We start from the raw sequence: 15,154 nt of genomic DNA, 5'->3' as shown, positions 1-15,154 counted from the left end.
TACTTTAAAAATTTCTCAAAGACATACTGCAGAGTACTACATTAACAAATTTTTAATACCCAACAAATCTAACAAACTCTACTGAATATGAGGAAAGAATATCACTAAACTATACCAGAAGCTGCATTAGGTAGAAACAAGTGAATGCCATACCAGAAAACAAACTCCCTTGGTGGAACTTCAATATCAACAATCTTAACAATAACAGAAAGGGATTATCAGATAAAAAGAAGAGCAACACACAAAATGGTAAACCCCTCATCACTAAATGAAACAAGCAACTCAGGTGTCCTTAATTAAATCTACCAATTATACATTCCAGTCAAAAACAGCCACCCAAGCAAATGACAATCTTAAGCCCCTTTTTAGTTATATTCATAATATCAAAAGCATGATGCAACAATGTACTGACCTGGTTGTAAATGATGCTACTTACACTGACGTGAAGATATATAGTTAACCCACGAGCTGATAAATGCAACTCAGACCTTACCCTTTTCTCCCCATCTAACTCACATGAAATATATGAAACCAATTCACTACCTGCAATCATAGGTTCATAGGTGTTCACAAGGCTAATGGACAAAGAGCCATTTAAGCCTTATCAAATTTAAGCCAGATTTACCAAAATATTGCTGATATGTGTCAATACTGTCTATCCCAAGCAAACACACATTTATAGAAAAGAAAACAAACCATGTTAACATGTTCATAGTTAAAAGTATTATATGTCACATATATGCTTTATACAATTATCATCAATCCAACATTACAAAAAATGATCTATTCATGCCCTCCCTTAAACTTCCCTCCTCCTCCAAAACATTATTCTGCCTGCATTGTTCCCACAATTTCCATTTTTTTTCTATGCAGTTTGTGCCTACCCTTTTCTAAAGACCCATTTCCACTTCTTTTATCTATGTTAAAATATTCAGCATTGAATTACGGTAGGTTTTGACTTTGATTTCCATTTTCTAACAATTGCTTTTTTTGGCTTCCACCAGACATAAACCTAACAATGTCTTACTATGTCGAAGAAATTCAGATCCTTTATCCCAGTTAAAAAATATAATTTCCTTAGTTACACACATTTGCTTATCCAATTTCTGACAAAGTACTCTGTAGGGAATTTTTAAAGTCTACCAACTCAACACACTCCCAAAACATATGTTCCCATTCACCTTGTTCTTCCCCATCACACGTCCAACATTTGCCATCTACCTGAGGAAAAACATTTTGGAGCTTATTTCAAGTACAAAAATACCTGTGCAAATGCTTTCAAGCAAAAATTGTGAATCTTCCATACTTTTTGCACATTTGAGAGCTATACATATGTCCTGCCATTTTTTTCCTTGTGAATTGCTTATCCAATCTCTCTTCCCCATCTTTTCTAACCTCCTTTGATTGATTCCTATAGTTATCATGCAATATTTTATACATCCTACTAATTGTATTTACAGCAGCTTCTGTTCTAGGTTCAACTAAAAATTGTAATAGAGCATGACTTTCACTTAGGATTCCCTTATCTCTTTCTCTTTTCTAATACCGTGATATCAGTACCTGATAGACAAGGTAGTCTCCAGCCTGCAGTCCAAATACCTTCTTGACCTGTTCACATTCTGTTACCTTTCCCTCTCCAGATATTTGCTACCAATACATTGATTAATTTGCAGTTTTATCTAGTAAATTTCAACCCTTTCTTGCCTCTTGTCTGTACCCCTATTTACAGTAAGCCCTATAAGCAAAATAGCCTTCCTCCTTTCTTGCATTGGCTTAGTTCTTGGAATACTTTCTACCACTTTATGACTATAATATTATGTATGGCAGTTGTTACTAAGCTCAAGGGTTTGCATCCAAAATCTCATTCTCTCCTTATTTCTTGAATTTCTTTCCTGCTTCATCATCATCTTTTTCCACTTTGAATTATAACTTTTTGCTTATGTTATGTATATGAGCCGTAACTTGTGGCTTTAAAATATCCATTCAAATCATGTAATCCTAAATTGCCTTGTTCTATTGGGAGGATCAACGTATCTCAAACTGATCCTTGCACTCTTACCCTCCTAGATAAAATCCTTCAACTCTTATGTACACAGACAACCCTCTCCTCCTCCCACAAAACACAAATACATGCGAGAGATGCAACTATATGGCCAAACTAGAGGCTGAGCTCTCTCAACTTAGGACTGGCAAGACCAGACAGGAGGAGAAGGTTACCACACACACTATAGACCCAGTCTCACAGAGTACCATCACAACCTCAAATCATACACATAAACACACAAAGACATACTCGGAGGCTCTGATCATAAATCTACCAAAACAGCAGAGGCCACCAAAGCAGACACCCAAACAACCACCACCACAGAACACAACACCTGCAACACATAGACCTCACAGTCAGGGTGTCAAACCGTCACAGCCCTTAAGGCCAAACACAATGCCAGACACACTAGTCATTGGTGACTCCATAGTCAGACACACTGACGTCCCGCTCACCAGACTGAGTAAGGAGAGAGTTACAGTAAGCTGCCTGTCGGGAGCTAGAATCCGCCACATAACGCAAGCACTCAGGTCTCTCAACAGCAGGTACAAATACGACTCAGTCATTGTCCACGCTGGTGTAAACGACCTGAGACGCACTCCTTGGACTACATGAAAAGAGACATTGAGGAGCTCTCTGATTATGTAGCCCAGGCAGGTATGACCCTGACCTTGAGCAGTATCCTACCTTCACCAAGAATGATGCCACAATACAGAGATAAGATGATCAGCTTTAACAATTGGCTTAAACTCTGGTGTCATTCAAAGGGGATACAATGTCTGTCTGCCTGGGATGACATGCTGGACAAGCCACGCTGCTTCGCAAGGGACGGCTTGCACCTGTCACCCTGGGATTCGGATATTGGCAAAGGCTCTTGCCACCCCCATAGTGCCTTTTTTAGGCAAGGCTCAAATTCTAAACCTACCACCATAGAACACAAAAAAGGAAAAAAACTAAGGGTAATGCTGCTCAATGCCAGAAGTCTAAATCTCAAAATGCACGCACTCGAGGCCCTTCTCAGTATGGAGAACATCGATGTCTGTGCTGTGACAGAAATCTGGTTCAAGGCTCCTGAGAGCACCCCAGCACTAACAGGTTTTAACTCATACCATGCTTTCCGGCCCCAAAATCCGGACAATACCAAGAAAGGAGGGGGGGTATCCATATTCATCAAGGACACGCACACCTCAAGACTGGTGGCAACGCACGATGCATCAGAGACCATCCAGGTGCAATTAACCATAGGCAAGACTGCTCTGCAAATTGTAGCATGTTACAGGCCACCCTCACAAACTCAGGAACCTCACATGGCTTTCCTGAAAACACTGGAGGGGATAAATGTATCTCCAAACACCATCATACTAGGTGACTTCAATTACCCTAATATAGACTGGGAACACTACTCAAGCCCAAACACCCTAGCCCAAAAGTTCCTGGAATTCATAAACTCAAATGCCATGGAACAACTAGTCACCATCCCCACAAGAGGAGAAAACATACTTGATCTCATCATCACGAACATGGGAGCACAATGTTCAACACCGGAAGTATACCCCTCACTGGTGAGATCAGATTACAAACTAATCTTGCTGGAGGTCCTCATCCCACCCCCACCTGAAATAAAAAAGACCACAGTAAAAAACTTCTTGAATGCCGACTTCACACTTCTAAAGACTAGTGTGGTCTCCTTTAAGGCCCCCGAGCCGGCAGAAAACAGTACTCAAGCCGCTGAATCACTTACAAATGCCTTCTACCAGCACCTGCAGGACTGCATGGATAAGGCAATCCCAGGCAAAACAAAGACTCTTTGTACCAAGGGCAAGCGTCCAGTCTGGTGGACCACAGTCATAAACAAACTCTACAACAAAAGGAGGAAGCTACTACAAGATAGAGCAAAATCCTTAAAAGGTAAGACACCTTTGATCACTATAAGTAAAAAGCTAAGAGCTCTCATAAAATCATCCAAAGCAAATTTTGAGAGAAAAATAGCTAAAGACTCAAAAGACAATCATAAGGCCTTCTTTAGCTATGTTAGAAACCTGGGAGGAAACTCCCAGATATGCTCAGAACTAGTTCAAAATGATGTGAAGATTACTGATCCTACAGACATTGCCAACATACTGGCTGACAGGTTCAGTGCAAACTTCTCCCTCCCCAAAAGGAGAGATATCTATACCAAATGGTTGCAGCCCCCAAACATCTCAAACGCCCAAGTGAGAACTGCTCTCTCCAAAGCAAAAAACACAGCATCCATGGGACCTGATGGTGTCCCAGGCTGTGTGCTCCACGAACTCAATGAGGAATTAAACCCACAGCTAGGACCGCTGTTTAATCATAGTCTCACCTCTGGATACGTACCCAGGGAGTGGCGCACTGCAACTGTGGTCCCACTTCACAAAGGCGGTGCCTCCACAGACCCTGGAAATTACCGGCCCATTAGCTTGACAAGCCTTATCTGCAAAGCTATGGAGAGGATCATAATGGACCTCATAAATAAAGACATAAGGAATTTGCAGACTTTGGATCCATCCCAGTTTGGCTTTGTCAAAGGCAGATCATGCCTTTTAAACTTGGTTGACTTTTTCGAAACAGTCACCAAAGCCATTGATGAGGGAAAGGCAGTCCATACAGCCTACCTCGGTCTGGCGAAGGCCTTTGACACAATACCCCACTCGGGTATCATTGAAAAACTCATCAGCTTAAATGTTAACCCATACATCACAAGATGGACTGCAAACTGGCTGAGTGACAGAACCCACAGGGTCAGAGTTGCTGGCGCCATGTCAGACTCAAAGCCTGTCACAGGTGGTGTCCCACAGGGCTCAGTCCTGGGCCCACTCTTGTTTAGCATCTACTTTTCCAAAGTACAAGCAAACACAGGAGGGTTATGGCTGACAAAGTTTGCAGATGACTGCAAACTGGGCGCCGTAGTCGAAAACACATCTGACACAAATATCCTTCAGAAGGGTCTCACAGAAACGGATGACTGGTGCCAGAGCCATGGCCTAAAGTTAAATGCCAAAAAATGCATAGTCATACCCTTCGGGAAAAACAAGGTTACCCCTAGCTACCATATAGGTGGTAATCCTCTGAGCACAGAAGAAGTTATCAGGGACCTGGGGACCCAGGTTGACAGTAGCCTGTCATTCGACACCCATGTAGCTAAAGTAGTTAGGAAGACCTTCTACATTGCCCACCTTATCATGAAGGGATTCACATCTAGATCAAGGGAGGTCATAGTCTCCTATACTCATCACTCATCAGACCAATGATTGAGTACAATGCCCCATTCGGAATGTATCTGACCCGACACTTGCAGCAGCTGGAGAGGCCACAAAAGTTCCTCACCAAAAGGATAAAGGGTCTCAAAAATCTGTCCTATGCTGCCCGACTGAAAGAACTCTAGCTCTATTCAGTCGCCATCGCTTGCTCAGAGGTGACCTTTGCCTGACATACAAGGCCATGTCTAACCCAGATTTGATGAATATGCTTCACCTCAAAAAATCTAGATCCATCAGAGCCACAAGGGTGGGAGACTTAAAACTCGACACGGCTATTAATAGGATGTGCTGGAGGGATAGATTCATCACCCAAAGACTCCCTATGCTGTGGAACAAAATCCCGGTATATGTGAGGCAGAGCACCTCGCTGGCCTTGTTCAAGAGAAATCTTGACCAATGGATGGGAGATCGCAGATATACTCCAGGGATTACCTCAGTGTCACTGCTAGACAGAGGCACAGCAAAATAATGGGTATAGTTCCCCATACAAAAGGGGTGGCGTAAGCCACAAAACTATGGGCTAGGCTTATAAATGCCCTCGGGCAGATAGCCTAGTATGAACCTATGAACCTATGAACCTATGAACTATCCCCAACTTCTTCACTGCTTGATAAAAGATATGCCTACTTTGTATATAAAACTAAAGGGACTAAAAAAATTTTCACAGATTGCATCATGCTATCCATATCCATAAAACGAGCTGGCAGTTTCTCACTTTTTGTAATTTCTTTTGTTTGGTTCCTTCTCACATATCCTTAGCTGGCATAACAGAACACGTTTAACCCACACTCCTAAATATTTTATTTAATTGTGTCCACATAAATGTGAGTATTGCTGAACCATTTCATGTGTGGGTACATAATTTGCAGCTATAGCATTTCTGTCTGTATTCATTTTATATTCTGAAAAAAAAAACTGAAACTGTCTTAGAATGTTAAGCAACAGTGTGATGTCCTTTTTCTGCTTTTATCATGTGCAAAAGAATACTGTGTACAAATAAAGCCAACTTTTCTTAATTACCATACCAATTACATAATTGAATTTCTAAGTCTCTTACCTTCTTTGCTAATGACTCTAAGTTTAATGCATATAACAAAGTGGAAAGAGTACACCCCTGCCTGGTTCCTCTAATCAGAAACAACTTTTCAGAGCAGAACTCTCCCACTTTAATTTTTGCCTCCAATCCCTCATATATTCTTCTAATTAACCTTCTTATTGTATCAGGGAAAGCATATGCTCCCATTGCCTTCCTCATAAAATCCCAGCTTAATCTGTCTAATGCTTTCTCTGCATCAAGATTTAACAACAAGATCAGTAATTTCTTACATTCTGCTTCCCATTAGATCATCATTGCTCTATGAATTTTGTCAAATGTTTGTATCCCCTCCACAAAACCCCATTAATCCATATCTATTAATTTTTGCAATACCTTTGCCATTCTTTTAGCTATTGTAGACATAAACTTTATAATCATGGTTTAAAATTGAAAAGGGCCTATATGAAGCTGGGACTGATGGGTCTTTACCATCTTTAATTAATAAAGCCACCACAGCTTTCTTCCAGGATGTTGGTACTTCCACTCCTTTTAAAATTCTGTTAAAGAAAACCTTCCAGATCTTATTAATTTCTTCTCACCTAACTTCCACAGAAATGCCATCTGTTCCTGAAGACTTTCCTGCAGCTTGATTATATGTCACCATTTTATCTCATCTCCTCCCCTCCTATTTTAGCTGTTAATTGTTGAGCCTCATCTACCTCATACTAATGTCTTCCATAAATATATCCATTTGTACTTTTTCTTGATTTCCACATTCCTCTTTATATAATTTTTCATAAAATTTCTGAAATATCTCTAATACCTCTACACGATTTCTGACTATTTTTCTTGTTATAGGCTTTCTAATTCTGGCAACAACCCCTTCTACTTTCTGTTGCCTAAATCATTGTTCTAAGACCTTTTGTGCTCTGGAATTATTATCAAAAATGGTTGCTTAACAGCAATCTTATTAAATTCAAACATATTATACAGATACTCCCTTATTTTCTCTTTAGCACTCTTCAGTTGCAGCTAATGTGCATTTTTTTGTGAGATTCCACTTATTCTGCAATATTTTAAACTTTGTCAGCACCAACAATTTTTGTTACTTCTAAACCATATTTTTTTAATTTTATTAGTGCCCTATTTTTAAACTCCACTTTCATATTATCCCACTTTCAAGCTATAACTTCCTAAGAGATTTCTATTTTCCCTGCTAGTGTTTGAATAATTTCCACTACCCATTCCTTAAATGCCTATCTTTTTAATTAATAGGTGAGGAAGTACCAGTGTATTATTTTTACATCATTATCCTGCATTTTTATCTTAGTTGTTATTGGCGCTTGATCTGAAATAGTTATTGGATGTGTGTTAAAGCTTGCCCAGTTATTGCATCTTAGAGAATAATATGTAAATTCTCTCCAAATTCCTGCTACTGAATTCATGTCTTCCATACCAAATATTTTCATAAATTTCTTCAGTAATCTAGCTTCTCTTGTTATATTTTCCCTTCTAGGTTCCCCAGATACATCCCCACTTTTGCAAATCAAGTTCCAAACCCCACCTATAAGTAATATTCCCTAATGAAAGCTGATTATTTCACCCCAAAATTTCTTAAACTCCACAGTAGCAATTTTGGGGGAATAAAAGTACATGACAGTGCACTCACCATCTCTTGCTAATAGCCCCTTACTACTACACATTTATCATTATTATCATGTTTTCCTCTTTTGTCACAGTTGTAGGTCTTCTATCATAAAGTAAGTACCCCCTTTTATTTTGTCCTTAATAGTCTGCTGAATATCCATACTGAAATCCTTTCTTTATCAAATTCAGATGCTCACGTATTTCCAAATGTGTCTCCTGTAGCAATATTTGCACTCTGATTTTTTTTAATAATTCAGTACTCGTATCTTTTTTGTTTATACCTGTGAGGCAGTTCACATTGCAAAATAATATGTTTAGTGTAGGTATTATGAAAAGATGTGAGTATTCTCACCTATTAGATATGACAATGTTTTAAATGTCTATTTTCAGCCTTTGTGTTACATTTACCCACTAACATTTGACAGGTTAATCTCTTATGCAGTTGTTTCTTGCTGTCTCTATTTGAACATATGCCACATTTTACAAGCCTTTTTTGCTTTAAAGAAAACTGAAGAACCAAAAAAAAAAACATACATAGAAACTATTAACTTAAAACAAACATACAAAACTATCCACATCTTCATATATTGAAATTTAATCCTCCTGATAGGAACAATTGTCCCAAATTGACAGCTGTACACATAGACATAACTTAACCTAACATTAAGGTTATTCATGCTAATATGTATGTTACTATCCATGCTCCAGCTTAGATTAACTGCTGTATGTTCTTGTCTTATCCTCATTTCCTTCCCAGATGTATAAAAAGAGAACAAAAACAGTTTATATACTTTCATAAAACATTAACCGTTAGCATTAAAAAAGTGTTCTGCCTTTTATTACCTTTCTTATAGTCAGTACCAAATATGCATACTGCTCTTCAAACCTCTCAACTTACATTGAACATTTATTTGACAAAGGAAAACTTTTCATTACATTCAGTGTCCTCTTATTTACTTGTTTAGATAAAAAAATAGATTAATTCAAAGCCCTTAATCCAGACATTCATCTATACAAATGTAAGAGAGAACATATCAGCTCTACATATATTATGATCTGTGCACTTTTGCACTCCATCCTCCATCTCATCAACCTGAGATTACAGCATATCAACTTCAACATGCTTTTGTCAAGCCTTTCTTCTCTCTTTACACTGTAATGTCTACATTTCTTAAAACTATAAAAGAAGAAGGAAAAGGGGAACTTGTTTACTTTAGTATGTTTATCATATTCATCAATAACTGAAAACACTTCACATTATAACAGGCAATTTGCATCATGAAATGTCCCATACAAATACTGTTAAGAACACAATTGTTTTACTTACAGTTACCTTTCTTTTCTTTTTTCTTACTATTCTCCTTCCGTTCAGTATCTTTCCAAATATTTATGACATGAAGTGGGACATATGTGTTTCATACTCCCACACATTTTACAAACTCAACAAAAGTCCAATCTTTCAATTTTTTCTGTAAAGCCATACTTCAGAAATGTGGTTAATGTTTTATAGTCCCACATTTATTTTGTAATTTCAGTGTTATTGCTCTTATTCCTGTTCAGCTCCATCTACTAAGCCAGACTCTAGTTGAAGTCCAAGATACTCCAAATTCTTCTAGTCAGCTCCTGTGCTTTTTTTGTCGCTCATGCATTTTCCTTTCAAACAATGGAAATGAAAAAGTCTTTATCTATAAGCTTTATATTATTAGAAGAATGAAAAGCAGAGTCCCCGTCTGTTTGATTGCTCGCTTTTTGTTGGACAAACTTTTTCATTTCCTCCTTAGCCTGTTCTGTATCTCTTCTATATCAAAAAATACATTGATCCACCAAGAAAAGATATTCTGAAGGCAGCTGTATACACCAGCTTGAATCTCACATTTGCCTCTCAACTTTCCCTGATTGCTGGGATAAATTTGTTTCACTTCTGCTTAGTGTACAGTGAGCAATCATTTTTCACAAACACTCTACTGTCTCTAATTTTTAATACTTTGCCCTTTGCCACAATTTTGTCAGGAGAGATTATTTCTGCTGGTATGATTGTATATTTACTAATACAGGTCTTGGCTGCTCTCTCAAAGCTAAATTTGGAGCAAATGCATGATGTGTCCTTTCAATTAACAAATCCTGCTGTGGAATACCAGTCCAGTTGCTTATCTGTGCTTTCATAAAATTAATACAGCCTGTTCCTTCCGGTTTTCTGGTACAGTAGAAAATCTTAGGTTTTCACTGCATGTTCTGTCCTCTAACTCTGCCATTTTTTGAAACAGTTTTTTTAGCAGTTTCATACTCAGCCAGCCTTTTATTCATTTAAACCATTGAATTTTGCAGTTTTATTAGTTCATCTGAATAACTGTTTAATGCTTCTTACATTTTTTCCAGAATTATATTATTTGAGTTTATATACTCTTTCAAGGTTTCATTTATTTTAATCAGCTCTAACCATATTTGCTTTCTCTTTTCTTCTAAATTACTGGAAACCATGTCTTGCACCAAAGTTGGAGCTTGAGATACTTTTTGCTGAATAGCTGCTGGATTCTTCCTAGTCGGTGTTTTCTCTTCACCATATCTAGTTTATTTTCTTTCAGGATCTCTTAAGTTTCTTCTTTTCTAGCATCCAGGCAGTGTGCAGTAACTGAATTTACTAAAACTTGCAGAGTTTTTTGGCCATTATCTTCCAGTTTCTTTTTTTATACTGGGAGAGCTGAAATCAAGCTGTTGGTTTGTATGCATCCATCATGGAAGAAAAGCTATTAGAAATGCATTTTCTTTTTCATTTGGGGTTAAGGAATAAATCAAGTGAAAGAGAAAATAGTGGGGAACAGTATATAATGCAAAACAAAGTTATTAAATCCTGCCTTTTTAAATGCATTTATTTTGGGTTTTAAAATGACATATGAAAAATTAAGTTTGGTGATAAAAATATTATTGATAAAATATGAGAAGTAATAAAGCAAAAGGGATAGAAAATGGAATGTAAAAATATGGATGACGAGGATCATGAAAAAGTATAAAGGTATGGAAAATTCAATTAAATGTTGTTGGAAGAGCTAGGAAAAGTTGGTACAAGCAATAATAAAAGAATAGTGTTTTGTATTTCCATGAAAAAATATAGAAAAATGTGAAAGATTCAATTAAAGAATATAAAAAATATTTTATGAATGGCAGGATTTTTTTTATTGAAAATTATATTTTATAAGTTGCATGTGAATTGAAATATGAAATTGAAATATGAAAACAATGTATTTGGAGAAAGGTTATATTATGTATGTAAGTTGAAACAATGCAACACTGTTTTCTAGACTACAAAAAAATCAAGGATTTTTAGTATATTTTTGAAAGGACTTATAAATGAAAAAGATTCAGAAACATGGACATGGATATGATATTGTTTGATAAAAAGAAAGATGGTTCTAAGAAGGAAATCAATAAATGGGATAAGGTTTTATTATGGTGATATGGTATTTGAGGAAAAGGTCATATGAAAAGTTATTGTATAGCAAAAAAAACACAAGGAAATAATGTTGGAAATAAAAAGACAGCTGTGATTGAAGGGCTGGAAAGTGTAATTAATGAATAATTTTAAAGTGGCTATACCATGAAAAGGGTAATTAATGAATAATAGTAAAGTGTATATACCATGAAAATGGGTCTATATTAGAACACCAAACATTCAAAATGTCGAGTGTTCTGATATCGAACCCTAACAATCGAAAATACAAAACATCGAACATTCAGAACAGCGAATTTTTTCCTAGGGAAAAAATGTGCTGTTCCAAAACACATACACACAGCACAAGCACACCAAACAAGCAGCAATCCACACACATACACCTAAACTCTTACACCTAATCCTACACTAAACTATACATACACCACTAACTATCTACTTACCTTAACCCAAACCCTAATCACTATCGCACAGTCACCTCACCTGCGCCCTAACCTTAACTCACCTACCCCACCCTACCCCTCACGTCCACACAATCACACACTTACTTGACCCACAACCTAACCCTAACTCACCTAACCCGTCCTAACCCACACATCCACACAATCGCACACTTACCTGAAACCGACCCGTAACTTTCCACCAGAGCCCTGAAAATACCAAAGCAACAGAAACGGACAACCAAATTCTTTCCCTAGGAAAAAAATTGGTTTTCTGTTTCTTCGATATTTTCAGCATTCGCTGAAAACAGGTCGATATTAGAACAGTCGACATTTCAAATGTTCTGTGTTCTAATATAGACCCCATGAAAATATATATGACATATGAAATGTGTAATTATTGCACAAAAGATGTATAAATAAAGCAACCACTGCTCTTTTTCAATATGTGCCATGGGATTTTTACATTCACTTGAACTACAATCAATTCAGGCAGATGGGGCCTTGGTGTAATCTCTCAAATGATTGACTGCAGGATTTTGTCAGGAGTGCAGTACCTCCCTCCATGCTTCAATGCAGTGTCAGTTTTTGGGAAATTAATACAATTACTTGCTATCATACCAGAACCCACATTCTTCTAATGTTCTAACAACAAAGTGTGCTATCTGTTAAGCCACTGACACTTCATTATGGTATTACAAAAGGATTACAGAAGGATCTCTTGTAGTTATAAAGCCTCATGCAAGTATGTTAAATTTTCTTGCTGAAAAATGTTCCAGACTGGAAAATTAGGTTTACTTGCACATTGTCTCAGACTAAAACATACAAATGTTGAAATCTGGTACACACCAGCCAACTGCCCCTTAAATGTTCCACATGTAATATGATTATAAAATCTCAAACCTGTTCTACCTATATATAGTGCTATATATACAAAACACTTAACTATCTGGAGTATTCCATTGTGATCAGTAGGTAGTCAGCAGTATGTCCTGAAGATGCCTCAGGCTGGAATATTCCATTGTGATCAGAGTGTAATCAGCAGTATGTCCTGCAGCTGCCTCAGGCTAGTCGTCAGCTGCTTGTTATGGAAATGGAAGAGTGTTGTCACTTGAACTTTATGGAGATGGGAGGTTCTGAATGTGCCTAGGTTTGTGATATTTTAACTATCTACTTGATCTGGCATGCAACAGGCTTATTTATTTTATTTACTGACAGTTGATTATGAGAAAAGTCTGACTGGCAAGGAGCCCATTTTCAGTGGAAGCCCAGGAAAAAAAAACTCCATAAAGGGTTAAAAAAGATATGGCCCTAAGGAGTTATCAATCTAGCAGGTAACACAGAGGATTTAGGTTATGAGCTGCTAACATGCTGCTTTCTGTCGTCTTGGGTTTAATTCCATTAGCCTTCATTTACTTACCCTATGACTCTGAGCATGTTACTTAACCAGACAATACCCCTGTGCAACTGGAGAATTAGGCTAGGCTTCATAATAGCAACTATATATATAAGTGTGTGTGTCTGCGTGTGTGTGTGTGTGTGTGTGTGTGTGTGTGTGTGTGTGTGTGTGTGTGTGTGTCTGATTTTACTAATGCATTTTTTCACTTTTCTGAAACATATGTAATGCCATGGGGAAATGAAAAGCTGACTATAAAATTAGGGATTGTTGAGTCCAAGCCAAAAAGCAACCATAAGGTCTCCTTTATCAATATGCTTAGACATATATAACAACTCTGCATTGAAACTTTTTCTAATATTATTTCCATGTTTGAGTCCAAAAATATTGCTAACATACTTGTGTACAAATTTTATCATAATTTATCCCAGATATTCCTTTTGTCCCCTTCCCTCTTGCATCTTCTCTCAAAAAAAAAATATGTCTTGACCAAGTTCTTTCAACACCCTCCTTCCAGATTAACACTCTTGACCATGTTGTCTCAACATGTTCCAAACTCATGAATACCAATTCCATGGGTTGTAACAATATTTATGGATATCTGAGGAGAAGTGCTAAGTCCAATCAAGAAAAACAAAAACTCTATCAGTGCTTCAGCTTGAGTCTTTCCACTGGTATACATCCTTGAGTTGTGGAAAATAACTGCTTTGGCATTCTTACAAAGGTGGTTCATCTACTGACCCTGGAAATTGCAGTCTTATTATTTATACTAGGATTATTTCCAAGGCTGTGGAATGTAGTATAGCTGAATTAATAAACAACAATATATCTGATTTTATATCATTGGAAGTATGTAATGTTGGCTTTGTAAGAGGGATCTCATGTTTATTTAACCTGACTGAGTTATTCAAAAGGGTTACTAAGGTCATTACAATACCTACACGCATTCAAATACTTCAAGCATGGGCAATAATGCCCTTCTAGCCTGCCAATGTAGCAAAACAGTTATTCCCATAATAAATGTCCAGGTTGTTCTGTTCTGAAAATATCTAAACTAGTTCTTGCTCAATGTAATTTGATAGTCTATACCATGCATCAGCTATGCCTTACATACCAGAATAAGTTTTCCTCTTAAATGTCTACAAGAGACACTGACTGTACAAGTTCAGATATGTTAGTCTTTCAAAATAACTTAAATTTTCACATCCATGGATGCTCTTGGTATATTTCCACTGCACTCTTCAATTTAGTCATGTTTGTTTTCTTATAAGGTTTCCATACTGTTAGTCCATACTTGAGTTTGAGTCTAATGTAACTAACAGTCAATGATTTCAGCATTTCTGATTTCCTAGACTTTACAAATCTTTTTATGCAACCTATAGTTCTATAATTATCATTAACTAATTGGTTGATATGATTAGAAAATCCCAAAGCTGATCTACTTATATACCCAGGTCCTTGAATGAATCTGTAGTTTCAATCACTGTTTGTTGTATTAAATATTTGTCATTCAGTCTATGTGTCCCAAATCTCATATACTTATTTTTGATGTATTTATCAGCATATTATTCTCCTGTGCCCGAATAGTCTGTTTAATCAAGTTATTTTTCAGACATGTCCTATCTGTAACAAATGTAATCAGTTTACCCATTGTCAAGCCATCTGCATATAGACTGTAGAACTCCTCAAAAGAAAAAAAATATATGTAAGACAAAACCTAAACAAGTGTGGGCTTGGGACAGGTCCTTGTGGGACACCCTGACTGTAGCCTAAAATTTCACCTGTCCCATTATTATATGATACTTACCCTATCCTATGTGTAATCCATGCAGCTATCCATCTTATCAAGATTACATCAGTACATA

This window comes from Protopterus annectens, chromosome 11.part0 (assembly GCF_019279795.1).
Source record: "Protopterus annectens isolate FY-2018-M chromosome 11.part0, PAN1.0, whole genome shotgun sequence".
NCBI lineage: Eukaryota > Metazoa > Chordata > Ceratodontiformes > Protopteridae > Protopterus > Protopterus annectens.
Note: the sequence above shows the minus strand (reverse complement) of the source record.